This window comes from Acomys russatus, chromosome 24 (assembly GCF_903995435.1).
Source record: "Acomys russatus chromosome 24, mAcoRus1.1, whole genome shotgun sequence".
In the NCBI taxonomy this organism is placed as follows: domain Eukaryota; kingdom Metazoa; phylum Chordata; class Mammalia; order Rodentia; family Muridae; genus Acomys; species Acomys russatus.
In genome coordinates, this window is record NC_067160.1 from 47,789,826 (window position 1) to 47,817,741 (window position 27,916).

General features: G+C 48.5%; 1 protein-coding gene across 4 annotated transcripts in view; it reads left to right on the plus strand.

The window, feature by feature from the left end:
- Positions 1-202: 202 nt before the first annotated feature.
- Positions 203-27,916, plus strand: part of Ggta1 (glycoprotein alpha-galactosyltransferase 1 (inactive)) — an 81,253-nt gene continuing 53,539 nt past the window's right edge. For 3 of the 4 annotated variants that reach the window (XM_051166162.1, XM_051166164.1, XM_051166165.1), the window contains exon 1: positions 1,435-1,530. The gene's annotated coding sequence lies outside the window, so the exon portion shown is untranslated. Of the gene's footprint in view, positions 351-1,434; positions 1,531-27,916 lie in introns of those variants that run through there. The other variant, XM_051166163.1, reaches the window with a different exon arrangement.

Genomic DNA, 27,916 nt, shown 5'->3' on the forward strand with positions numbered 1-27,916 from the left:
CCTGACTGGAGACTCCCCCCCCCCCTTTTCTTTTTGTGCTGGTTTCAGGCTTTTTTCTGCTTGAGTGGAGATGAAACAAACATCACCCCTCCCTCAGCCTGACACACGTGCACTCGCGCCGGGCGCTGTGTCCGGGGCGGGGACCTACTAGGCTCTCACTCCCTGGTCGGAGCAAACCACTAGCCTGCGCCCTAGGCCGCCTCGCGCTGCCGGGAGGAGGCGCGCACCCGGCCCGGCACACCCGGGCGGAGCAGCCACCCGGTCTCCTGCAGCGCAGGGCGCCGCCCGCCAGCGCCGTCCTGTTCCCAGCGCGGCCGACCGCATCCGCCGGGCCTGGTTCTGCAGATCAGGTGGGTCCCGCGGAGTGTCGGGCACTGAAGCCACGAGCAGCGTGTGGGGAGGCGGTGTGAGTGAGTGGGGAGCGCCGCTGCTCCGGCCCAGCCCTTCTACGGTCCTTGCTTTTGTCCTGGTCTCTTGATCGTTTGCTCTGTGTCCAGTTCTGAACTCGAGCCTCAGTCCCAGCCTGTACCGCGTCGCTGCACCTATAGAACCTTCTAGACCAGGGCCTGCTCGTCTGCTTGTTGGGGTAGCCCCCACCCTGGGGCACCCAAGAAACAAGGCAGGGTAGGGCAGGGCAGGACAGAGGAGGGGAGGAGAGGGGAGGGCAGGGCGTCCTGGGACCATCAGTACTAACCAGTGAAAATCTCAAGGTGTCTTTTCCTGTTGTAGGACAGGGCAGGGCGGGATGGCTCTTCTTCCCGACAAGATGGGAAAGGAGTGCAGGTATGGGTAAAGTGAGGGGCTCCCAAGTTCGAGAGACAGAGACAGATAGGTAGCAGACTCTTAACAGCTGAGGAAGGACCAAGGCAAAACCAAGCCTGAGCAAAGTCTCAGGCACTAACTTTGCAGTGTGGGGTGATGGGAGGTAATCCCGTCCCAACTTTTCCAAACCACCTCGTTCCTACTGCAAAGAGACACCATCCAGCGTTTGAAGATGGCAGGGAAACTGGTCAACAGAACAGAAGAGCACACACACACACACACACACACGTTTTATTTTATGTTAGCATACAAAGTAATGCGTTTCATTATGGCATTTTCATACATATGCGATTGCACAAACTCTTGAAAATCATCCAAGAAACAGCAAAGCGGGAAATATGGCTGGACTTGGGGCGCAGAAAGGGAGCAAAGCAACTGGAGAGATCGCTGTCTTCTCTGTGGCGGGGCCGGGATGGAGGTTAGGAGGGCGGGGGGCGTCAGCGCCACTAGCTCCTCCCCCAGGGGGAAGGACCGGCGACCGGGGACTCTTATTTTTGTGGTTTTGCTTGTCTGGGCACTATCGGCCCCAGAACAGATCCGACTGCCTCTTTCTTTTGCCTGGAGGTAGATAGGTGTGTCTCGGGAGGCCGGAGATTGCGGGTGGAGCCCTGGTCTTACCTTTTCCTTAGCTGGGAGACACCTTCCCAGGCAGACTCTTCTTGGAATGCGAAATACTCCCTGCTGAAGACCTCGCTCCTCAGGCTCTGGGTAGGCAAAGGCGAGGGGGCTGGCTCATGGCTCGGGGTGCCCAGGGATTGGGGCATCAGGACGACGGGAGCCACTGCCTTTTGGTGGCACCAGGCACTTTCTTCACAGTTATTTTTGAGAGTAGTTGCTTCCTTCCTGATGGTAGCCAGATGAGGATCTGAGCTGACGCTGTTGCAAGTAACAGGTGTCCCGGAGATTAAATGCAGGGCTGCTGGAAGCTTCCTTTGGGATTGCCTGGTTCAGGAACCTCATTGACTCAGGCCCCAAAAGACCGAGGAAGTGTACCTGGAGGCCGTGGCTCCTGCTCCTCCAAGCTTGCTAGGTAAAACCAATATTGTCTCAGTGTTAGGAACTCCCCAGAGTATTTCGTCCTCCTGTCGCCATCCCCTTTGATAGGGCCAGTTTTTTGTTGGAATGCCTGAGTTTGGGTGTGAGAAGATCAATTGATTACTATCTTGACCCCCTGTGGCTGAACTTTGCCAGGAAACTGTCCTAAGTCACAGGCCTGGAGCAGCGATTTCCCCAGCGCTCTGACACTTCTGGGCCTGGGGCTGACCTTGAGTTATTCGCAGGCACTTCTGGGTCTATGTGGGAGTTTCAGGGTAAATGGGTCTCCCAGGTTCCCTAGAGAAGCCAAGTAACTGGTTTATGGGCACCGGGGGATTAAATCGACTCTGAGATGGGAATGCATTCCGGCCAGTTGCCCACCATGTCTAGAAAATGGCTAAGGGACAGGCTGTGGCTGTGGGGGAAGGCCTGGGGGCGGGGGGGAGTGAGTGGAAGAGAGGCTGCGAGGGCTAGGGGCTGAGCAATTACACAGGTGCAGCCGGGTATAAATATTATTTTGTTTGAAGTGAATATGCTTTCTGCTTGTTTTGGGTATTTAAGCCTGTTTGCTAATTTTTTTTGTTTTTGTTTTTGCTTGTTTGTTTTTTTGAGACAGGGTTTCTCTGTGTAGCCTTGGCTGTCCTGGACTCCATTTGTAGACCAGGCTGGCCTCAAACTCACAAAGATCCACCTGCCTCTGCCTCCCGAGTGCTGGGTTGTTTAATAATTTTTAATTACACTGTAATTTACATACGCTAAAGTCCACAAGTCATAAGCATTTCTTGGTTTAATGAACTGGTGTCTTGCTTTAATGAATTGGAATGTTTTGGACAGACAGCCCTTATATCTGGTCCAGGCTGATCAATTCCTGTGAAGTAGGATGGAGCATCTAGTCACCCAGATAGAGAACCCAGGACAGACCAGGATATGAATAGCACCAGAGTGAACCAATGAGCTTCATTGGGGCTACTTATGGGAATATGGGGAAGGAGTTACCTATGGGAGCAGAAATAACTTACAGAGATCCAGTTGATTTTGCTTTGTTTTGTTTTTTTTGTTTTTCAAGACAAGGTCTCTCTATGTAATAGCTGTGGCTGTCCTGGATTTGCTTTGTAGACCTGGCTGGCCTCGAACTCATAGAGATCCTCCTGCCTCTGGCTCTCGAGTGCTGGGATTAAAAGGCGTGCACTACCACCGCCTGGCAGAGATCCAGTTGATTGACAGGCCCGGCTGGAATAATTTTAAGGGAGAGGAAAATATTGCGTAATATTATTGTAATCTTTGGGACTGATCAGAATGTAGCTGGGCATAGTGGGACATACCTTTAATCCTAGCACTCATTCACTCATCAAGTATTGTCTCTATGATTAGGACAAATTTGATCCCCAAGCCTTAAAAAAAAAGTCCCGGCATGGTGGCACATGCCATTAATCTCAGCACTTGGGAGGCAGAGGCAGGTGGTTCACTGTGAGTTCGAGCCCAGCCTGGTCTACAAACTAAGTCCAGGACAGCCAAGGCTACACGGAGAAACCCTGTCTTGAAAAAACGAAAACAAACCAAAACAACAAAAAAAGAAGTGAACCTTTTTCTGCACAATGTCCCTAGGAGTTTATGTCACCTTGTTAAGAAAGAGTGATCACTCTCTGGTAAATCTCTGGTAATTCCCGATTCCAGATCACTTGACAGTGGCAGTGGCACATGCCTTTAATCTCAGCCCATGGTAAGTAGAGGCAGGTGGATCTCTGTGAGTTCCAGGGCAGCCTGGTCTACAAACTGAGTTCTGGGACAGCCAAGGATGTTACACAGAGAAACCTGTCTCTGGAGTGCGCGGGGAAGAATGTCATGTCTCCCAAGGCCAAAGATAGGGCTTAGATTCCACTCTTGACTCAGAGAAATGAGCGTTCCCTTAACTGGCCCCACACAGTCCTCACACTCCCACATCTGTGGGAGAAGACCATCTTCAGTGGCTCCCATGCTTGTTAATGGTTGTCTAGCTAACTAATATTTCCTCAAGAGTTGAGACCAGGCAGGGCGCAGTGGCGCACGCCTTTAATCTCAGCTCTCAGGAGGTAGAGGCAGGCGGATCTCTGTGAGGTCAAGGCCAGGCTGGTCTACAGAAGTCCAGGACAGCCAGGACTACAAGAGAAAAACAAAACAAAACCAAAAAAAAAGGAGTTGAAACCTAAGGTTTAGGAGCTGGATGCCTAGTGGATCTGGGTACTTCCATCTGAAATGGAGGCATCGAAGGGTTTAGCATCTCCACACTTGTTGATTTTTAGCCTTGGAGTAATCTGGGGATCCAGATAGGAGAAAGTCCATTTGAGGGTGGCTCCAGGCCAGAAGGCCGGAGGTACAGTCACGTAGCCCCTGAGCTCAACAGGATTGTTGCTAAGGTCATAACAGACAGAACTCATTTCCACCACGGAAATCTGGACACCGTCTCGGCGGCCTGAGTCTGGTTTTGTAGACATATGGAAAGCTGATGCGCCACCTGACAGGATACACAGACACACAGGATACAGCGTTTTGTTTGTGGTCAGGAAAAGCTGAGAGTCCTTCGCTCTGCCTGGCCTCCTCGGTGTGCCAGTAGCCCATGGAGGCTTCTAAGGCTGGACTCGTCCCTTTTAAGTCTAGCCATCCGCTTTTATCTTGTATTTTCACCAGTTATTTGACTCGTTGGCTGTACTTCCCTGCTGGGTGGTTAAGACCTTGTGGGTAATTGACAAGTGGGTTGCATTGGTTGGTAAGAATAAAGGTGCAGATGTTTACTGGGAATTGGGGTACATGCTCCTGAAGTGCCTTGGGTACTAGGGTCTAAGTTCACTAACTGGTGATGGTCAGGATCCACATGTTCCTTTGATCAGTGGGGACCAAGGTTTACACACACACACACACAATCACACACACATAAGACACACAGTTACTCTCTCTCACATTCACACAGAGACTCACACACACAAAACACACACAGGCATTCTCTCATACGCACACACACACATTCTGATACTCTCTCACACACACACTTATATATACACAGCCACTGTCACACACTCTCACACACACACAGAGATTCTCTCTCTTACACAGCGCGTGCACACACACACACACACACACACACACACACACACACAGAGTAAAGATATAATTGCCTCTTAGATGTGGCTTCAATTTCCTTCCCGGAAGAATTAGAGTGGCCAGGAGGCAATTCTTTTTTTTTTTTTTCAGGAGGAGGCAATTCTTAAAGAGCTTTTATCCTAGCCAATGTATTGGAAGCTATGGCTCTGGGGAAATCTCAGTTCCCTTCAGGACACAGTTGGCACATTAGGTAAAATGTCTCAAGACCTGAAGAATCACCTCATGGTGTTACAGATACTTCCCTCTCCAAGAAATGCCTGCTACCATCAAGCAAAGGCCTTAAGAGCTATGGTCACAGACACATAAAGCCGGAAGATCAAATTGTAAGGACAGCCAAAGAGCAGGCACTGAGGGGCCACTGCAGGAGCTTCCCTGGGTCACAGGGTCTGGTCACCCATTTTGTCCTTGTTTATGATTCCTCATAGGACAAATATGTCACCAGAGAATCAGGGTTCTCTTCTGCAGAGTCTTAGTCTTGTTGATAAAAGAATTTAGAAACAAGCCGGGCGGTGGTGGCGCACTCCTTTAATCCCAGTGCTCGGGAGGCAGAGGCAGGCGGATCGCTGTGAGTTCGAGGCCAGCCTGGTCTACAAAGTGAGTCTAGGACAGACAAAGCTACACAGAGAAACCCTGTCTTGAAAAACAACCCAGAAAAGAAAGAAAGCAGGCTGAGCAAACCATGGGCGGGAGGCCAGGAAGCAGCACTCTTCCTTGGCCTCTGCATCAGCTCCTGCCTCCAGGTTCCTGCCCTGATTTCCAGTGATGAACTATGATCTGAAAGTGTAAGCTGAATAAACCTCTTTCCTCCTCAACTTGCTTTTTGGTCATGGTGTTTCATCACACCCATAGGACCACCCCCCCCCCCCCCCCCATCCCATCTTCCCCCCCCCCCCCACCCCACTCCCCCCCCCCCCACCCCACCCCACCCACCCCACCACCCACCCTCACCCCCACCCACCTTCACCCCTACCCCACCACCCCCCCACCCCCCTTCACCTACCCCCCCCCACCTTCACCCCACCCACCTACCCCACCCACCCCCACCCCACCTTCACCCCTACCCCCACCCCCACCCCCATCCCACCTTCACCCCCACCCCACCCCCACCCCACCCCACCCTTGCCCCACCTTCACCCCCACCCCCACCCCACCCCCACCCCCATCCCACCCCCACCCTACGGTCAAGCAACCATTTCCTGGGTTTGTTGCTCGCCCATTGATCTAGCCCAATCCTGGACTTCATGTAAACAGAACCAAGTGTATCTGGTTTATTGCACTCACATAATGTGTTGAGATGCAATTGCAGTGTGCTTCTGAGCAGCTTGAGTCTTGCTATTGTTAAGCCGCATTCTGTTGCCACCATTTGTTTATCCCTTCTCTCATTAATGACCAGGTAGTCCATCCCAGTTTGGAGCTAGCACGCAAGCATTCTTGTTAAAGCCTTCTTAGAGCGTTGGTGTTCACCCAGGAGTGGATGAGACTTGGAGTTGTTGAGATATATGTTTGCACATGCATGTGTTCGTGAGCATGCAAAAGCACATGCACAATGTGTGTGTGTGCGTGTGTATGGGATCTTGAGTTGTTGAGATGTGTGTGCACACGTATGTGTATGTGTAAGAGCTAGAGCTGAGATGGGCGTGTGTGTCAACTAGGCTGTTGAAGTGTGTGTGTGTGTGTGTGTGTGTGTGTGTGTGTGTGTGTGTGAACTAGAGTTGGTGACAATATTAGCACTGATGGCCTTTTTTTTATTTTAGCCATGTGAGTGGCTGTTTGACAGTGTCACTGCCTTGCTGCCTTGTTTGTTTGTTTGCTTGCTTGTTTTTTCTGTTGAACTTTGGGTTTTGAAGATGTGACCATGAGCAGGGGTACACTACACATGCAGGCCCACTACGGGCTGGGGTTTGGAAGGGAAGGGACCAAATGGTGGTTGACTAGTTGTTGTTGGTAGGCAGGGTGCAGGCTGGGTGTTTTCAGGTTCTCGACAACTCTTATCCAAAGAATTGAAAACGAGGAGCCGGGCACAGTGGTACTGGTGGTGCCCATAATCCCGGCACTCAGGGAGGTAGAGGCAGGTGGATCTCTATGATTTCGAGGCCAGCTTGGTCTACAAAGTGACTCCAGGACAGCCAAGGCTACACAGAGAAACTTTTCTTGAAAAAAATCAAACCAAACCAAAACCAGCAACAACAACAACAAAAATGAGGGTTCACAAGTGTATCTCTGTGAGTTTGAGGCTAGCCTGGGCTATATAGTAAGTTCCAGGCTAGCCAGGACTACATAGTAAGACCTTGTCTCAAAAACAACAACAACAACACAACAACAACAACAAAAACCGAAATAGAACACAAGTGAAACAAAGCAAAATCAGAACCTTTCGCTTGCCATGGTGGCACACACCTTCATACCTTTAAACCCAGAGCTTGGGAGGCACAGATAGGTGGATCATTGTGAGTTTTCAGGCCAGCCAGTACTGCACAGTGAGACGCTATTATAAACAATACAAGCCAAAAACAGAGTTGATAGATTTACAAAAGAATCAAGAAAATTTTATTGAGATAAAGCTGATGGTGGGGATGGGCTGGGGTGGTGGGAGGCCCCTGGAGAGATGGCTCAGCTGTTGAAGAGTACTTGCTGCTTCTGCAATTCCCATGGCCACAATAGGTAGTTCACAAGTGCTGATAGCTCTAGCTCCAGGGATCCACTGCCCTCTTCTGGACTCCTTGGGTACTTATGTGCACAACCCCCTCCCCCATGCGGCATGTATACATAATTAAAAATAAAAATATAAAACATGGGGGTGGAAAGACTGATATGAGGACATTTAAAGGCCCTATTTTTGTTGAGGGCTTCCTTTTCCGTCATACAAGGGAAGGAGGGATGGGTTACCAATAGGTGAAATCTGAGTTTCTCTAGTTTGATTTACAATTAGGTCTAAATTTTTTTATTGTACATGCCCTTTCTTATAATTTATCTGATTTTAATCATGTGTTCATCTAGGGCATTTTCCCTAAAAGGTTGCTAGAGGGCATGGTTTTGTCTTATTACTTGTGTATCTGAAAGCTATGCAAGTTGGATCGGCAACTGTATCTGGATAGAAGTTGTCGCAAGTTCATTGTTGCCAGGGTTGGGGAAACTTCTGTAGCCTGATGCAGGTGGTGGGTAGCAGGGTCTCTGTGGAGGAATGCCTTGAGTGGATGTAGCAGTTGTCAATAAAGCGCTGTTTGGCCAATCAGCTGGGCAGAAGGACAGGAAGTGGAAAGCGGAGCTTCTGAGAGGAGGTTGGAAGAGCTGGTAGCTGGTCAATTGCCAGTTGGGAAAGAAGCCGCCCCAAGAGTTATTAGATTGACAAATTATTAGTATATATGTAGGTTTTTGAGGCCATAGGATTAGAATAGTTTGCATTCTTCCCCGCGTAGTGGTTGCATCTTTAAAATACACTACAATCTCACTGTGTCAATTACTTGCACCCTAGGCCATATTGATGAGTAATTTACAACAAATTGTTGCCCAATGGATTTAATGTAGCCACGCCCTTGAAAAATCGTAGTTTGGCGGTGGGGGGGGGCCAGGGTGGTGGTGGTGGTGGGCGGGCTGGGGGTGGGGCAGGGGGAAAATAGCTCCCAGAGAGAGAACCTAAGCTTAAAATCTACTACGGGCGGACAGGAGACAAACTGAGCAGACTTGGCAAAGCAGAGCCTTTTGAATGGTTCCTTAGCAATGGTGTTTGTTTTTTTGTTTTGTTTTGTTTCCCCATATCTTAATACACGTGCCTCCCTGGGCCAGAGCATTTCACAGGCGGTGCTCCTCGCTGCCTGCGGGCTCAGCTCTCACAGAGCAGAGATGACTACAGACACATGGCAGGTTGGAGAGGCAGAACTAGGAGGTTGGCAGTCTTCTAACCCAACGTGGAGAATGGAGTTAACCACCTAGAAAAGTAATAAAATAGAGGCTGCTATGGTCCCTCTCCAAGTCGCTATGGCAGAAGCCTCCTGGATCCTTTTTGGCTTTGTTTTGGCTTTTATTGTTAATGTATTTGTTTGCAATGTGCTTAGTGATAGTCAAGCTTCTCCATACACTCTCTAAGAAAGTTCTGGGAGAAAGGCAGAAAGCTCAGAGATGCGAGGCTAATTTACCAACGAGAAGGGAAGAAGATACAGGACTCTTCTCCATAGAGTTGATAGCGGCTGGAATTCAGAGCTCCTCAGCTGCAAGGTGTTTGTCAGCTCTTTCTGGAGAGGGTCCACCTATGGGAGTTAGCAATAATTACATTCCAAGAAATGATGGACAGGCCTTTGCTTACTGAAGCCTAAATTGGCACAACTGACCCAAGACTTAGAAGTTTTTTGTTGGCTTGATTTTTGCTTGAGATTTCTGAAGATTTCTGAATTGCAATGAGATCTTTGTGCAGGGCAGTGGTGGCGCACACCCTTAATCCTAACACGACGGAGACAAAGACAGGTGCATCTCTCTGTGAGTTCTAGACCAGCCTGTTCTCCACAGAAAGTCAGGGCATGACCTCCCTGCTGCTAAGATAAATTACTTGCAGAGACTGTCTAGGAGTTGTTAAAAATGACAGATTTTTTTTTCCCTTAAAATTACTATGTAAGTTCCTTTTTCTTAACAATGGATTGTATGTCTAAAGGATGGATACGCATCAATTTTAGGTTTATGTAAGGAAAAATGATGTCACTGCTCTAAAAAGGCCAGCCAATCTCCTTGAAAGTAGAGCTTCCATGGGACAAGTGGTACCAAAGGGTAATTGGTCTGAGAGATATGTTCTGTTGGTGCTGACTGAGTTGAGGTGTCCCTGCTGGTGTCTGGTTTATCCTTCTAAATGTGAGCCACTTTCACAAGGGACAGATGGTGGTCATGCCTGATGCAAAGAGACACAGAGGACTTATATGTGACAAAGCACATGTCAGCCTAGTTAGGTCCCAGAAATTCAAAGGCTACAATTCATATGCTTAAGAGGTGGAAGTGTTCATCCCCTATGGAGAGGAGTGAGACAAAAACACCTGCAACAAATGTAAAAACCTAGGTACAAGATGCCTAGGGTATACATAAGTTTATTTAAAGCTTAATGCCTTTTCTTTTGCTGAGGGCAACCGGCTTGTCTCTAAACTGGATGCTTTCTCTTGGGAAACAGTAGTGGTCGGGCCTATACATCAGGCACTTTAGAGCCTAGAGAAGGATGTTTAGAACTATACAATCTTGGCTTTATTTCAATTAGATAATGACTGTATGTTCCTTGGTAATGGTGATATTATACTTCCTCTTTGAAAGAGGTCAGAATGAAACAGACCTGGATGAAAGGGAGACTGCCAACTTAAGGCAGTCTATACGTACATGAATGCAAACTGCAGAACAAGCAGCTGACCTGCATTGCTAATCCCTTTACATGAGGATAGCTCTGAGACTGGCTGAGACATGAATGTCTGTGCACAGCCAATGTTTCTTGTTAGTTACAGAATGCCCGTGACATATTATTGCATGCCGTTCTTTGTATGGCATGAATCAAAACTTACATATGTCTTTCTTCTGCTCATACAAAGAGCAGAGAACCTGCTTTGATTGTTCTGTGCATCCTACACACCTCATACATTTATAGTTTTAGGACTGTGTAACGCTTCTGAGAAATTACATGTTTTCAGAACAAAAGAACCAGACACTGATGCTGGATCAGACCTAACAGGATTCATCCTCCAGCATGCTGAGATGCTGACATCCTGCATCCTTCATGTTCCAGCACCAAGTGCTTTGGTTGCTGTTCCTCATCAGACAGGACAGCTTTGAAGAAAGCTCCAGATTCCAATTGGTCCAGCATTTCAGTCTGTTCCTCACAGGAATTCTATTAAGCTTGGATTTTCTCAACATTTAGAGACTGGACCACAAATGCTATCTCTAGCTTGTTTAACCATCTTCCCAGTTTTTTAAAAAAAATTTTGGCTGATATGAGGGTATTATCCATCCAAATCAGCCAGAAGAGGCCTTAAAAAGAGAGTGCTACCCCATTTCCCTTAAGGGGGGTTGGGTAAGCTTTTGGATGTTTCTTGGGCTATGGATGCTTATTTTCATTGGGAGTTTGTTATGTTATTATTGGTCTTATTCAGAGAGAAAATGAAAGTGGACTCAGGGATTTCTCTGTTTTCTTTTTTCTTTCTTAGGTATGGAGATAGGGGTTTAAAAGAAAGAAGGGAGAATATAGAAATATATAGGAATGATAGGACAAAAAGTAGATTATTGAATCTACTCCTCAACTTAAGGCCTTAACTGTTACTCAGAAGGTTATTTTTAATTTATTGGTGTAGAATTTTGTATATTGATGTAAAATAAGTTTAATTTTGATGCATTGGTATAGAATTCAAATTTAAGATTATTCTTCACACACATATATATTTCTACCCTAATATGAGGTATTATACCCAATCAACTCAATTATGATACAGGATTTATTTCCAATATTTTTAAAATGCTATTGTAGGCTGTTTAGGATAATTAGTAATACAAGTTAATTGTTAAGTTGATCGATTTGTGGTCATGTCAAATACTTCTCTGTTTTTATCACAAGAATATACATTTTAGGTTAATAGATATGATTCAATAGAATATGGCATTTAAACATATATTTATTGTTTTGAGGATTTTGTTTTTGTTTGTTTGAGACAGGGTCTCTCTGTGTAGCCTTGGCTGTCCTAGTCTCACTTTGTAGACCAGGCTGGCCTCGAACTCACAGCATTCCGCCTGCCTCTGCCTCCCAAGTGCTGGGATTAAAGGCGTGGCGCCTCCATGCCTGGCCTGTGAGGAGGCAGGTTAACTTCTGGCAATACCCAGCCTGCCTCAAAGAAGGTGATGAGCATCAAGGAACCTCCTTATGGAGATGGCTTCAGATATGGCACACCAGACACTGGGCAAAAATGTCCTCATTTTCTGCCACAGACAGAATGAGGCCTGAAATGGGCAAGCTTGAGTGACTGTTCAGGCAGCAAACTATCTCTGTCATTTTTTTCATTTTGGAACCTGCTAACCTACACTTCCTGTTATTTCAGGTAATTGATTTTATTCCTTCTCGAGTCTCTGCTAGGATTGAAGACAGATAGTTTAGTTTACAATTAAGCTTAGTTGTTTAGGAGTTAAGATGTTTTTAGGTTGGTAGAGAGTAAAGGAGGGCTTCTTATTAGACTTAAAAGGGGAATTGTGGAGGAATGCCTTTGAGTAGATGTAGCAGTTGTTAATAAAGCGCTGTTTGGCCAATCAGCTGGGCAGAAGGACAGGAAGTGGAAGGCAGAGCTTCCAAGAGGAGGTTGGAAGAGCTGGTAGCTGGACAGGTGACAAATGGGAAAGAAGCTGCCCCAGGAGTCATCAGATTGGCAAGTTATTGGTAATAGGATTAGAGTAGTGTAGATTCTGCCCAGCGTAGTGGTTGCAGCTTTGAAATACACTATAATCTCACTGTGTCAATTATTTGCACCCTAGGCTATACTGGTAAATTATTTGCAATGGATTTCTTTTTTTCTTTTTTAGAGATTTATTTATTTATTATTATGTATACAGTGCTGTCTTCATGTACACCTGCAGGCCAGAAGAGAGCATCAGATCACATTACAGATGGTTGTGAGCCACCATGTGGTTGCTGGGAATTGAACTCAGGACCTCTGGAAGAGCAGTCAGTGCGCTTAACCTCTGAGCCATCTCTCCAGCCCTTGCAACAGATTTCTAAGGCTGCTGGGGACGTTGGAGAGGGGTGTGTATGTAGTATGTGTGTGGCTGTTAAGTGCATTATTGGGTACTAACCTGTCTTCCTGTGCTTGACTGCCTCACAGTGGTGGCCTTATGCAGAACTTCCTGGGCTCTAGCATATTCTGTGTTAAAAACTGGGATGCTCAGACTTGGTTCTTGTCCCTGATAATCTAGGTAAATTCAAGAATGGTTCTGGCTTTAAATATAACATCTAAAGCATTTGCCTTATCTTCAGTGTTGGTTCCCCAGTCCTGGTGTTTAAGCGGATAGTTCTGGATATCTCAGGTACTGCAATACTCAACAAGTCCAGAACAGAATCCATTTTCTTTCTTTCTTTCCTTTTTTTTTTTTTTTTTTTTTTTTTTTTTTTTTTTTGAGACAGGATTTCTCTGTGTAGCCTTGGCTGTCCTGGACTCACTTTGTAGATTAGCCTGTCCTTGAACTCACAGAGATCTGCCTGCCTCTGCCTCAGGAGTGCTGGGACTAAAGGCGTGCACCCACTATGCCCAGCTCCAGAATCCATTTTCTTACAGTGTCCATCATGAGTGCTGGTAGTGGGGGGCAGGGAAGGGAATGAGTTCCTTGTTAAGGGGTGCAGAACAGTGCTGCGGGGTGATGGGGGCAGGATGGATGGGGCTGAGAGGTTCCACTGGGCAAATAGATAACCAGCATATACAATGAGAGTGAAAGGCGAGGGAGCCACGAAAGCTCAGCCAGCAAGAAGCATTGATGCTTTTTGTTACAGCTTATTGTATGTGCATGTATGCGGGCACATGCACGCCACGGTGCATGCGTGCTGGTCAGTGGGCAGTTTGTAGGACTTGGTTTTTTCTTCCCACCATGAGGTTCCTGGGAGTTGAGCTCAGATGGTTAGGCCCACTGGCAAGTGCTGGAACCTGCTCAGCTAACCGGCCAGCCAAAGGAAGTTTGTTTTTAGACAGTTTCCTTACATAGTCCTGGCTGGCCTAGAAGTCGATACGTAGACCAGTCTGGCCTTGAACTAACAGATATACCTCTGCCTCCTGAGTTCTGGGGTTAAGGATGTACAGCGCCATGTCCAGCCCAAGAAGTCGTTTTTTGAGACAGGGTTTTTCTATGTAGTCTATGTAGCCCAGATTAGCTTCAGTCTCTTTCTGTAGTTAGGATGCCCAACATTTTTTTATTTTTATTTATTTTTTGGTCTTTCGAGACAGGGTTTCTCTGTGTAGCCTTGGTTGTCCTGGACTCACTTTGTAGACCAGGCTGGCCTCGAACTCACAGAGATCCACCTGCCTCTGCCTCCTGAGTGCTGGGATTACAGGCGAGTGTCACTGTGCCCGCCTGCAGCCAAAAAACACTCTTAATTGCTGATCTGTCTCCCCAGCCCCTTAGTTTTTAATTAGCACACAGAGTAGTAAGTTTATCGAAATATTTTTACACAAAGCTTCACTCTCCTCTCCTCCCCTAGTTCCCCACCCCCCACCTTCCTCTCACTTGGACCCTTCTGTATCCAGTAACCCTCCCCCCTTTGCATTCATTCCACGTGTGTTCTGTCACCTTCCGCACTCCCGTCTCTTAAGCTTTCCACTCTCTTTTCTGGTTTCCTAACTTCCGCTCACACTTACATAACTAACACATAGCCACATAATACATAAATATTAGAGGCTAGGATCAGCGTGTGAGGGAGAATGTGGGCTATGTACCTTTCTGAACCTGGGCACCTCAATATAATGTTTCCCAGTTTCACCCATTTTCCTGCAGATTTCACTTTGTGTTCATAGCTTAATAAGATTCCCATGTGTGTTTGCATGTCCTACACGCTCATGTCCCCTGGCCTGCGATGGACAGTGAGGCGGATTCCACTTCTTTGCTATTATGAATACACCAGCAGTCACCACGGGCAGGCAAGGGTCCGGTGGTGGGATCAGAGCCCAGGAATGGTGGAGGGGGGGTCTTGTGGTGGCAGCTTTGTTTTGAGTTTTGTGAGAAACCTTGGCACAGATTTCCGTTCCCGCCAGCAGTGAACAAGGGCCCCTCTTGCCTCGCGTCCTCGCCAGCATTTGTTCTCATTGGTTGTCTTGATGGTGGCCATTCCCACCAGGGTGGCGTGGACTCTCAAAGCCATTTTAATTTGTGTTTTCCTGATGGCTTGAGTATATTGAACAGGTTAAAAGAAACATTGGCCTTTTGTTGTGTTTCTTCCTTTGAGGCCAGTTCAGCTCATCAGGGTTTTTTTTGACGTGCTTAGGTTTTTGTTTGTTTGTTTGTTTGTTTTTCTGTTCTTTATATAGGCTAGACAGTAACTGCTGTCTGTGGGATACAGACAGCCCAGACCTCGGTCTGCGGGCCTTCTCTTTACCTGGCTGATTTTTTTCATTTGCTGTGCAGAGCCCCTTAACTTCTCCTAATCCCATTTGTCCATTTGTGGGGCTCTTTCCTGTGCTACTGGGGTTTCTTCCACTCAGGAACCTCTCACCTGTACCTATATGTTGAAGTATTTCTCCTTAGCACGGTGAGTTTCAGCTTTTAAAATAGTCTTTGCTCAGCTTTGAATTGGTGTGTGTGTGTGTGTTTAGAAATATTATTCTTCTGCAATTCTTCTGCAGCATTCTTTTTTTTTTTTTTTTTTTGTTAGCATCTTTTGTTGAATAGGATTTTTCCAGTGTGTGATGTTGATACTTTGTCAAAATGTAGTGGCCACAAGTGTGAATTATTCTTGTCCATTGCTGTACATGTCGGTGTTGGTGCCTCTCCCAGGCTGTCCTTGCCACTATGGCTCAATAGAAGCAAGTATTGCGATTCCTCCAGCAGTTTTCTCTCTGCCTAGTATTGAGTTGACGGTCTGTGGTCTTTTGTGCTTGCATATGAATTTTCAGATTATTTTTTTCTAGCTCCACCAAAAATGTCATTGAAGTTTTGATAGAGATTGCACTGAATTTGTAGATTTTCTACACTCATAATAAAGTTCAGATATTTTCGTATTTTCAATACTGCCAAATTATGAGTATTTTTTCTATTTATATATTTTCTTCCACCTTTCTTGCTTTCTTTCTTTCTTTCTTTCTTTCTTTCTTTCTTTCTTTCATGTATACAGTGTTCTGCCTGTGTGCACACCTGCATGCCAGAAGAGGGCACCAGATCTCATTATAGATGGTTATGAGCCACCATGTGGTTGCTGGGAATTGAACTCAGGATCTCTGGAAGAGCAGCCAGGGCTATTGACCTCTGAGCCATCTCTCCAGCCCCTTCAATTTATTTTTCAGTGCCTTAAAGTTTTAATTGTAGAAGTTTTCAACTCCTTTGTTAGGTTTATTTCTAGGCATATTGTATGTTTATATATTTCTCTTGAATCTATTAAGAATGGAATATTCCTCCAAATTCCTTTCTCAGCAGGTTCATTTTTGGTATATATAAAAGCTAGTGGCTTTTATATCTTGCAACTTTACTTAAATGTTTATCAGATCTAAAAGTTTTCTGGTGGAGTCTGCTGGGGGTTGTTTGTTGAGACAGGGTTTCTTTGTATAGCCCGGGCTGTCCTGGAACTCACTTCTGTCGACCAGGCTGGCCTCTGCCTCCTGAGTGCTGAAGCTAATGGCACGAGTCACAACTGCCAGGTGTGTTTAAGTGTAGAATCTTGTCAAGCGAAAGTGGGAACACTTTGACTTCTTCTTTTCCACTTTCACTCTGTTCATGCCCTCCTGAGTGTGAGCAGAGAGAGTGGATGCCCTAGAGTGTGAGCAGAGAGAGTGGATGCCCTAGAGTGTGAGCAGAGAGAGAGTGGGTGCCCTTGAGTGTGAGCAGAGAGAGAGAGTGGGTGCCCTTGAGTGTGAGCAGAGAGAGAGTGGGTGCTCTTGAGTGTGAGCAGAGAGTGGGTGCCCTTGAGTGTGAGCAGAGAGAGTGGGTGCCCTTTAGTGTGAGCAGAGAGAGTGGGTGCCCTTGAGTGTGAGCAGAGAGAGAGTGGGTGCCCTTGAGTGTGAGCAGAGAGAGAGTGGGTGCCCTTGAGTGTGAGCAGAGAGAGTGGCTGCCCTTGAGTGTGAGCAGAGAGAGAGAGAGTGGGTGCCCTTGAGTGTGAACAGAGAGAGTGGGTGCCGTTGAGTGTGAGCAGAGAGAGTGGGTGCCCTTGAGTGTGAGGAGAGAGAGAGTGGGTGCCCTTGAGTGTGAGGAGAGAGAGAGAATGGGTGCCGTTGAGTGTGAGCAGAGAGAGTGGGTGCCCTTGAGTGTGAGCAGAGAGAGAGTGGGTGCCGTTGAGTGTGAGCAGAGAGAGAGAGTGGGTGCCGTTGAGTGTGAGCAGAGAGAGTGGGTGCCGTTGAGTGTGAGCAGAGAGTGGGTGCCGTTGAGTGTGAGCAGAGAGAGTGGGTGCCGTTGAGTGTGAGCAGAGAGAGAGTGGGTGCCGTTGAGTGTGAGCAGAGAGAGAGTGGGTGCCGTTGAGTGTGAGCAGAGAGAGAGTGGGTGCCCTTGAGTGTGAGCAGAGAGAGTGGGTGCCCTTGAGTGTGAGCAGAGAGAGAGTGGGTGCCCTTGAGTGTGAGCAGAGAGAGTGGGTACCCTTGTCTAACCCCAGCATTCAGAGGAAATGGCCAGTTTTCCTGTGTCTAATCTTGGCTATGTTTGTTTATTGTGTTGAAGTATGTTCTGTCTCTTCCCAGTTCCTATCAGACTTTTTATCATGAAGGCATATTGAACTTGGTCAAGTGTCTTTCTGTACCTATCAAGATGATCATGTGATTTCCCCCTTATGTCTATTTATGTGACGATCATATTTGTTGATTTGCATATACTGATCAAACATGTGGGATTAAACCGATTGGTCATGATGTATGGTCTTTTAACTTTTTAAAGACGTTTACGACTAAAGTCATTACATGTCAGAGTGTTTGCCCACGTGTATGTATGTGCACCATGTGCCTGGTGCCTCGGAAGCACAGAAGAGGATATCGGGCCCTCTGGAACTGGGGCTACACAGCTGGTAGCTGCCAAGTAGGTCACCACTTGGCATGCTTCTTTACCCAGAATTATATCTGAGAATCCTCCTGGATCTAAAAAGAGGAAGGATAGAATGTCTAGGTCTCCGGCCAGGGCTGGCCATGTGGAGTCTGCAGAGCTTTAGGGTGCAGAAGTGAGAGAGGCTGTGGGAATTTCCTGTGGAGCGAGCTGAGATAGAGGAGGAGGAGGAAAGAGAGGCCTGGAAGCAGAAGGAAGGAAGGGCTTGGCACTTCTTAGAGGCTCTGGAGTGAAGACCTTTCCTGACTATGGGCTGAGTATAAGACCTTGGGGGAAATCGGGAAGGAGTCAGAGTCTCAGAGTTGAACTGTCTGCACAATGGTCAGTTTGAGAAGTGCGAGAGTGTGTGATCCTGGGAAGGGAGCAGAATGGGCATCACGTCTCCATTTTACCCATAGGTAAACTGAGGCTTAGAGTGCTAATGTTCGGGCCAAGAATAAAGAATGAATTGGGAGAACTGAGTCGTGCAGGCTAGATCTTGAATTCCCACAGTGTGCCTTGGAGCCTTTGGTAGCTCCAAGGAGAAGGTGTTATGGAGGCAGCTGATGGGTCATTGGGAAGTAGAGAAGGCTCTTGCTTGGGGCATAGAGAGAGGGAGAGGGAGAGAGAGACAGAGACACACACAGAGACAGACAGACACACACATACAGAGACAGACAGACAGACACACATACACAGAGACAGACACACACACACACATACAGAGACAGGCACACAGAGACAGACAGAGGCAGCTGCTGGGAATGCTGGGGAGAAGGGGAATGAGGGCTTAGAACTAATCTCTCTCTCTCTCTCTCTCTCTCTCTCTCTCTCTCTCTCTCTCTCTCACACACACACACTAATATCTCTCTCTCTCTCTCTCTCTCTCACACACACACACACACACACACACACACACACACACCCCATGTTCTTGCCTGGTTACAGGCCTCTATACCTAGTTTATAAGGTGCTGGCAGTTTACTCAAGTCCTCCTGGATATTGGGCAAACTAGTAACTGAGCTAGGTACATCCATGACCCTAGGACTTGTGTTTGTGTTTTTGTTTTTATAATTGTATGTGCATTGGTGTTTTGACTGCATGTATGTCTGTGTAAGGGTGTCAGGTCTCCTGAAACTGAAGTTACAGACAGTTGTGAGCTGCCATGTGGGTCCTGGGAATTGAACGCAGGTCCTCAGGTCCTCTGAAAGTGCACCCAGTGCTCCTAACCTTTGAGCCATTTCTCCAGCCCAGGACTACTGGCTATTAACAAGATTCTTTCATTGGAGTCTGTGGGTCCCTCTCAGGAGCTTTGCCTTAGGTCAGTAGTTCTCAGGCTGTGAGTTGAGACCCCTTTTACAGGGGTCACCTGAGACCATTAGAACACAGATATTTACATCGAGGCTCACCACAGCATGTGTTAAAGGGTCACAGCACTGGGAAGGTTGAAAACTTCTGACCTACATCCCTTGCTTGGTCTGGGCTGTTCGCTGGCCACAAAGGGGGCTGTGGGCTGAAAGTGAGGTGGCCATGTCCCACCTAGTGCTGCGGGGGAGCTGTGGGCCGAAAGTGAGGTGGCCATGTCCCACCTAGTGCTGCGGGGGAGCTGTGGGCCGAAAGTGAGGTGGCCATGTCCCACCTAGTGCTAGTGCTGCGGGGGGCTGATGGGCTGAAAGTGAGGTGGCCATGTCTCACCTAGTGCGAGTGCTGCTGGATGTAGTGTTGTGGAGGCCTCAGTTTCCTTGCCAGCCAACCAGCACCGGACACAGATTGATCACATGATCTCCTTGAGCATCCACTGCTAAACAAAAGACCAAGGAAAGGAGTCCGAACCACAGGAAATGAGTCCTCAAAGCAAAACCTACAGAGGAAGAACACATTCTTCTCAGAGGAACTCGTGTTAGTGTCAGCTCGCTCTTGGCTGTATAAATATCAGGACGTCACCTGCCCAGAAAGTCACTGTGACTCTGTCAGCCGTGTAGCACTCAAACAGTTACCCTCAATCTATTCTTCTTCTTCTTCTTAAAAAAAAAAAAAAAGAGAGATGTATTTATTATGTATACAACGTTGTGTCTGTATGTACAGCTACATGCTAGAAGAGGGCCCCAGATCACATTATAGATGGTTATGAACCACCATGTGGTTGCTGGGAACTGAACTCAGGGCCTCTGGAAGAGCAGCCAGTGCTCTTAAACCTCTGCGCCATCTCTCCAGCCTCCCTCAATCCATTCTTGAGTTTGCTCATTCATTCAGGGTTGCTGGAGCACTTACTCAGTTCCCAAATAATGGAGACAGAGACCTCTTAGTTTTATAAGAGCTTTAAGGCACCATAACTAGGTAGATAACAACCCTCTAAGTGATTTTTCTATGTCCCAGCTACAAACTCCAAAGTTACTTGCTACAGTTGTACCTGCCGGGACAGCTTCTGTTCCATCAGGCCAGCCCCCATGGCCACCTGCTCATGGTTCCTACTGTCCCGTGGCGATTTCTTTCTCTCCAGCTTCCTCTCCTCTTTCTCCATTTTCCCTTCTCCTTCCTGTCAGCCTCATGTTCTTCCTGAGGGCCCCCCAGGCCTGACTCCGCCTACTTCTCTTTTGCCCAGTTACAGCCTTCAGCAACTTTACCAACCTATCAACTTTAAATTAGGTAGAACAAGTTTTACCCAACAAAGACCTGTGTAGGTGAATGGCCATCAGATCTTGGGAGGCCAGTAATTAGCATTAGAGTGCAAAGCACCAGACCAACCCCCCAAGGGCTGCCTGTGGGGAGAGGTGGAGACTGTGGTTAGCCATGGGATGGGCATTGAGAGTGGCCTAGGGCCTGGGCATGTGAGAGAGAGCCTTGGTCCCATCTGAGGTGACCAGGGAAGGCTTCCCTGCAGATGTGATTTTCACACTGAGAGGGAAGAGGAACCAGCCATCCTGCCCTCCCTGCAGCTGCTCTAGAATGCTGAGATCTCCTTTGGCTGGAGGCCAAAAAGGAGCCTAGAGGAGGGAGCTGGTACCTGCTCAGCTGCCCAGAGGGCTGGTATTTCTGTTTGCATCACGCAGGGAGCAGCTGCTTGCTTCCCCCTGCTTCTAGAAGCCCGGGGGAGGGGAGGTCTCCTGTGGCCGCACAACTGGCCCTAAGGGGAACTTGTGTGGCATGGGGTTGAGGGAGAAGCCACGGCACTCACAAAATCAGCAACAAGGTTGAAGAGACTTGGTTCCCCAAGAGTAGGAGCACAGTCTGGGCTTGCTGATGGCTTCTGTAGGTCCTTAGGAACGTCTGGTTTTGTGTGTTAGCCAGCACCATGTAAGGAAGGTTAAAAAAAACCATTTTTCTTTTATGCATATGAGTGCTCTGTTTTCATGCCCACCAGAAGAGGGAATCAGATTCCATTACAGATGGTTGTGAGCCACCATGTGGTTGCTGGGAATTGAACTCAGGACCTCTGGAAGAGCAGACAGGGTTCTTAACCATCTCTTTACCCCATAAGTCATTTCTCTAAATGCAAACTGAACTGAGTGCTTTGGGACGCCATCGTTAATATGTCCTAAACGAAAGTCACCATGGAGGTGCTCAGTGACTGTGTCCAAATGCCAAGTATCGTCAGAAAATGTATCAGTCAGAGATTGTGGGGACAGACAGGAGAGGGGGAGTCTGGCCCCGGGGGTAGATGGGAAACCAGTTCAGTCTGAACAGTCCAGGGTCCTGTAATTACCAAGGGTCTGGTGGACCTTGCTGCCTTCAGGTCACTTCCCTAGGCTATGCTAACTGACCTGGGCTAGGTCCCTTTACATTCAGGTGCAGAAGGGGGACATTTGTCTGTCTGGTTCTGGTGGTGGGTGTAGAGTCCTTGCCACCAGCTGGGCAGCAACCAAATCTATCAGTGGCATGGAGCTACAGAATTCTGCAGCTTAGGGAGGGCCCTGGGCAGCCTCTGAGGGAAGAAACGAGTCTTCTAGGGAAGTGGAGAGGGGCAGTGGCCATGCCAAGGGACCTCCGTATCCCCACATATGAAATGAGATGTTGAGGACTTTAGAAAGGGCACATGTGTGGTGTCATGGTGGTGGAGACGGGGACAGTCACCAAAGGCCCCTGTTGCTGTTCCCTGGAGTCGCATTCCAAGGAGGTTTCCCCAAGTGTGAAACCCTCGAGGAGCTGTGCAGCCTTACGCCAAGAGTCTCGAGGCTCCTTCCAATTGTTATCTCTCTGGGACACTTAAAAGAACAGGACCTTTTCCCCGCTTCAGTGCTGGCCAGTGCTGAGGAGTGAGCACAGGGCTTTGTGTTTGCTGGGTCAGCACTCTACCACCGTCCTGAGCTACACACCCAACCCCTGAATATGGAGAGCTAGTTTGTCAAAAAGAAAGAGGGCCAGGGATTCCGCTCAGTGCATGGAGTACCTGCACTTGCCAAGCATGCATGAAGACATGGCTTCTGCTACTAGCACAGCGTAAAGCAGGTAATGGTGGTGCAGGCCTGCTAAGCACTTCAGAGGCGGAGGCAGGAGGATCAGAAGCTCAAGGTCATCATTGGCTACATAGCTGGCCTGGGATACTTACTGGAGACCTGGTCACAGAAACAAACAAACATGGTCTCCATCTTACACCTTTGATGTACGTTTTTGAAGAAAGAAGTTCCTCTCATCATCACCCTCACCCTGACCCCCATCCCCACCCCTGTGAGATGGAATTTCCCTGTGGAGCCCTGGCTGGCCTGGAACTTGCTTTGTAGAGCAGGCTGACCTTGAACTCAGTTATTTGTCTACCTCTGCCTCCTGGGTGCTGGGGTTAAAGGTGTGAGCCACCACTCCCATCAAAAAGAACCATCTTCTTTAAAAAAAAAAAAAAAAAAAATAGATATAGCAAGCCACCCAAAACGCCCGCATGGTTGAGGGCAGGCTACCACCTTGAGGGTGGGGTGGTTTAGGGACTCCTACCTCACCCACAGGAAAACACGGCCTCTCACAGTCGCAGGCGGCTTGGAGGCACTGTGGTGTCGGCAGATGTTTGGTGACTGGTTCTTCCAAACATAACACCTTGCTGTGTGGTGTTTGCCAATTTCCACAGTGTAAATGTTTCCACCCTGTCCATTTCCAGTGCTGCCTGTGGAACCGAGGAAAGGTGCAGGGGATGCCACAGTACTGTGGTATTTTCCACTGCCTACGTTGGTTGTTCAGTTGATAAACGTGAACCCAGAGGATAACTTAACACGATGGTCAGAAAGGATGAGTTGCTGCGACTTTTGTTCTCAGTATGACTCATTAAGCCTTGTAAATGTGTCTAAATGAGCCCTGGTATCTCTTTTTTTTTAAATGGCCTCTTATTCTTTAATTATTATTATTTTTTTTTGCCACATAGACATATATATATATATCCATAAAAAGAACCTACGGAGTTCATTTAGCATATGTGTTTGGGGCTGACTGCTGGGCACAGGCTCATCTATATGGGGCCTCCCCTAACTGAGGTGCCTGTGTTGAGAGAGCTTCCGGATTAGACCCTCCCGCATCCTGAGTCACTTTGTCTAGATCTTTTGGTTGAGCCTGGAATGGTAGCAGAGGTGGTGAACACACCAGCTCTTGGGAGATGGCGGCGTGGGAGTCGGGAGAGGAAAATCAGGAGTCTAAAATCATCCTCACCAACATTAGAGGACAGGCTGGCTTATAGGGGGCCCTGTCTACACACACACACACACACACACACACACACACACACACACGCCACACTCACTCATACATTTCATTTGCTATATAATCCCTCTTTTGGGGCAGGGGGAGGGTTGAGACAGGGTTTCTCTGTGTAGCCTTGACTGTCCTGGCCTCACTCTGTAGACCTGAGATCTGCCTGCCTCTGCCTCTGGAGTGCTGGGATTAAAGGTGGCGAGCGCCACCACGCCCGGCTCTATAACCCTCTTGACACTCCCTGCTTCCTGTATGGGCTTGTTTATCGCTTTAGGTTGGCTCCTAACCATCCCTCTAAGTCCACTCGTTGAAGGCTCCCGTCCCACGGTGAGAACTTTGAGAAGCAGGGCCCAGATGGACGTCTCAGGTCCCTGGAGGTGTGCACTTGACAGAGCAGTGGGTTCCTAGATGAAAGGAAAAGTACCAGCCCAGGACACAAGATTTATTTGCCCCAAAGAGACAGAGGGCAAGGAATAAGAGTTAAAGATAGGAGGGGAAGAGGTAGGAGAAGGGGACGAGATCAAGGTTGGGGGGGGGCAGCATTTGTCCCAGGGGCAGGGGACTGGGGAACTGATGACAAAGGCTTGCCTCTGGAGAGAGAGGTGGAGACAGACGTGGCCTGTAGGCAAATGGCAGTTTATAAAAGTAAAGGGAGAAACACCATAAGATGACTGAGTATGTTAATTAGGTGAGCAGGAAGGGGGCTTTGATAGCTGGACCTTGGTGGGTGGCCTCAGGAGGAGGAAGTGGCCAAATAAGGAACCAGACTGTGGTGGCGCCTGCCGGAGCCACATGCTCCAGTGGGCTAGTGTCCTTTCACTCCACTCTTTTCTCTGTCTTCTGTTTTAGTTGAAACAAATTGTCGTTAGCTGTGTTCATGTGTGTATGGGCGTGTATGTGAGAGTGCCCAGGGAGGCCAGAAGAGGCCATCAGATCTCCTGGAACTGGAGTTACAGCTAGTTCTGAGCACCCGGTGTCGGGGCTGGGAAGCAAGTTTTGACAAGAGCAGCAAGAACTTTCAAACCCTCCCGACTCCCCCCCTCGGCCCCACCCCCCCCCTCGGCCCCCCCCCCCCCCCCCCCCCCCCCCCCCCCCCCGGTAGCCCAGACTGTTCTAAAACCCGCTAGGTATCCAAGGCTACTATTGAGTTGCTGTTTTCCTGACTCCGTTCCCTCCATGCTAGGATCTTAAGTACATGCTATTGTAAGATCCAGGCTGCTTGGAAATAGCCATCGCATTGTTAGCTGAGCAACGTGAGATAAACTGGGAAGGACAGGTTAAAAATTCTCTCTGCCCTCCAAATTTACTGTCCCGACCTCACCCTACTTAGAATTTACTGCCCTTACCTCACCCTACTTAGAATTTACTACCTCAGTCCCCTATTGTTAGCCTATCACTCGTTAATTAACTTTTGTAGCTAAGTTCCGCTTCTGTATATGGTATATTAATGCCCGACTTTTGCAGAACAGGGTCTTCCATCTCCTCGGAGATTGGTGGACCGCGGTGCGTCAGCTCAATAAAATTCCTTGGATTTTGCATCGACTCTGGACTGTGTCTCTCAATTGGGCTTCCAGGAGTAGACTCTGACGACCTGAGTCTAGCATTATCAGGACTGGCTTCTCCTCCTTTTTCTTCCTCCTCCTCTTCCTCCTCTTCTTCTGCTTCCTGGCCATGGCATAAGTGACATTCTTTTATGACAAAGTACTGCCAGGTCCCCAAAGCAAGAGGCCATCAACTCTGTTTTGACATTTCAAAAAGCATGAACAAAACCATTTCTCTTTATGAGCGGAATATCCCCATTACTGTTTCCGGGGCAGAAAGCTAACACTTGCCAAATGGGATGTTAGTGGCCCGAGGAGAGGCAGTTTGCCTGCTGGCTTCACTTCTGAATCCCAGGCTAAGCTGGGCCCTGCCCTGTACCTTGTAGGCTCTCAAAATTGTGGTTTGGTTGATGGAATGGGTTTAGGGAAGGAAGGAGCCTTCCAGACTTCTTGCCCTCCCCACCTTTGCTATGAGGCGCATTTTTCCTTGAGCCTCAGTTTTTCTGCCAAAGAAAAAGAAAGGTTTGAGGATTGACACTTAGCATTTCCTTCAGCTGTGGAAGACCTCTGTACCCAAGCCTCACCAGGCAGCTGGCTGAGGAGGGCAAGGAGCAGCTCTTTGCTGGTGTGCTTTTTCACTTTGGTTTACTTCAGCATGTGACAGTTGAGCAGCCACAGTAGGTGGGGGTGAGTGGGGCAAGTGGTGTGATGGTGTGACCACTGCAGACTGCCCGTCGTCGTGTGTTCAGAAGAGGCCGGATGCAAGATGGGTGAGCACCTTCGGTTCACTGCATGTTTGGTTTTAAACTGGGTTTTGGGGCATTGCGTGTTCATAGCTTCGCATTGTTGCAAAGGTTTTGCGGCTCATTCATTCAGTAACACGCCGCTCTAGGGGGCCCGCAGACCACAGCTTAAGAAGCCATGTACTCTATAGAACACCATGAGACAGGCTCCACATCTGGCTTACCAGGAAATGGTTACAGTGTTATCTAGAATTAATCAAGGCAAGCGCTGGCAAAAGGTCGAGTAACAAGCTGCTTCAAACAACCCTGGTTGAGGCTGTACTTCCAGGAGCCGGGGCTACAGTTGATGCTGCTGAGTCCTCAAGGAGGCTGATGTGACAGAGGGAGTCTGGCTGGTTAACAGGTCTTTGGTTTTCAGGTACAGGAGCGGCAGAAAAAATGCCTGCGGTATAGCGGAAAGTAGTGCCCCCAGGGAGAAACAGGTCCTTTGCCCCCTGCGTCCACACAGCGAGGCACCGATCCACAACTGAGTGACCTCAGGGATGGAGCAGGGGTGTACTGATTCTCAGGACTGACCATTTTCCTCTTTCTTCAGCGGCTGCTATTGCAGACTGAATTCAAAATGGCTTCCCTCTGGTGTCGATAGTCTAGGCCCAGCTTTCTGCACTGTGCTCAGAGGGAGCCGACCCTCTGAACAGTGCTGAGCGTGCCTTCCTTGGAGCCCGCTGAAAACGTGAGGCTGTTTCCTTTGCTGTTAGGGAAGACGTGTTAGGGTGAGGTGAAGGGGACTAACCGGGTGGGTGCCTGTATGAATGGATGGACACAGAACTCTGACGAGCACAGAACCTGCTGGGACCCAGTGGTGTGTCCCCAGGAGTCAGAACACAGCACCCCTCCGCATTTGCATACCACTTTACACATCCCTTAGCACAGTGCTGCCTCGACCCCCCTCCCCCTAGTACCCAAGGGATTGGTATTTTGGTCATATACAGTAAAATGACTCAAGGCCATGCACTGAGAGGCACTGCCCTGGGAGACTCTTCACTTTCATTTTCTCATCTATTGGTGGAACAGGTACAGCTATGCCTGACTTACGACGGGGCTGCGCTGCGGCAAACCCTCATAGTGATTTGAAAAGAAAGGTTATAAATTGAAAATTCGTGGAGTGCACCTAGCTAGAGGAACGTACCTGGCTTAGTGTCATACATGTAGTATTGTGTAGGGGCTTGGCTTTTTGATTCAAGATTGCGGTCCACCCACTGCCCAGTGTCACGATAGAGTAGTTTATATTATTAACCTAGAAAGAATCCAAATCTGAAATGGAAACTGCGGTTTCTAATGGCACATCTCCCCTCAGAAAGTCCAGAAGCTTCTGGAATGAAGGCTACCCATTCTGCAAGTGAGATGCAGGGGTCAGCACAACTGCAGACTCCTTTTGGAAAGCAGAGAGGCAGCGTGGCTGATCCTAACTTCCCTTGCCCTAGAGGTGTGACACAGCCCCCTCCAGACAGAGGCTGGCTGGTGTCCATTCTGGTGGGAGTGGTTTGGGACAGAGCGGTAGGAATGGAAACACATCTGGAAGTAGCACTTCAGCAGCTTGAAGTCACTCTGCCTTCCAGAGCAAGCTTCTAGAAGCTTCCACGGCAGCTGTCTCCCATGCCCAGTGACCAGTCCCATGATCCTTCTGCTTTGGAGCAGTGTCTAGGATTTCCTGCCCCTCTTCCCATCCAGTTTCCTTTTCCTGCCAGGCTGGGCTTGACGCTCAGCTTTGCTTTCTGAGAGCGATGCCCCCTGGGACATGGTCTCCACTGCCTGAGCTCTGTTCACCCCATTTGGACATGGGCAAGCTGGGAGAGGGAGGTGGTCCAGGAGCCAGGTTACTGCTCTATAGCTCATGTTTACCAGTACTTGTTCTTCACCGAAGATACCGTGCGGGGCGGGGCCTCTGAGGTCACAGGAGCCAGATAGCTCACTGTGCTGAGCCCCTCACCGCATCTGCTTTGGTCATCACTGTACCAGTGGCTTTTGGTCTGTTCTGTGCTACTAGCCTCCTATGAGTGGGTGAAGTCGGGTGGCCAGGGCGCCCCGAAGAGGAAGACAGTGGCCTGAGGCCTTGCTTTAGCAGAAACTCTTTCCTCCCTTTCAGACAGCGTAAATGTCACAGGGCCAGCCACAGGCTGCTTGCCTGCTGCTCAATGTCACCTTTCTGGTTTGCTGTGGGGACCCAAGTGGAACTTTGGGTGAAGGGTGAGTGGGTGGGTAGAGCCTCCTTACCAAACT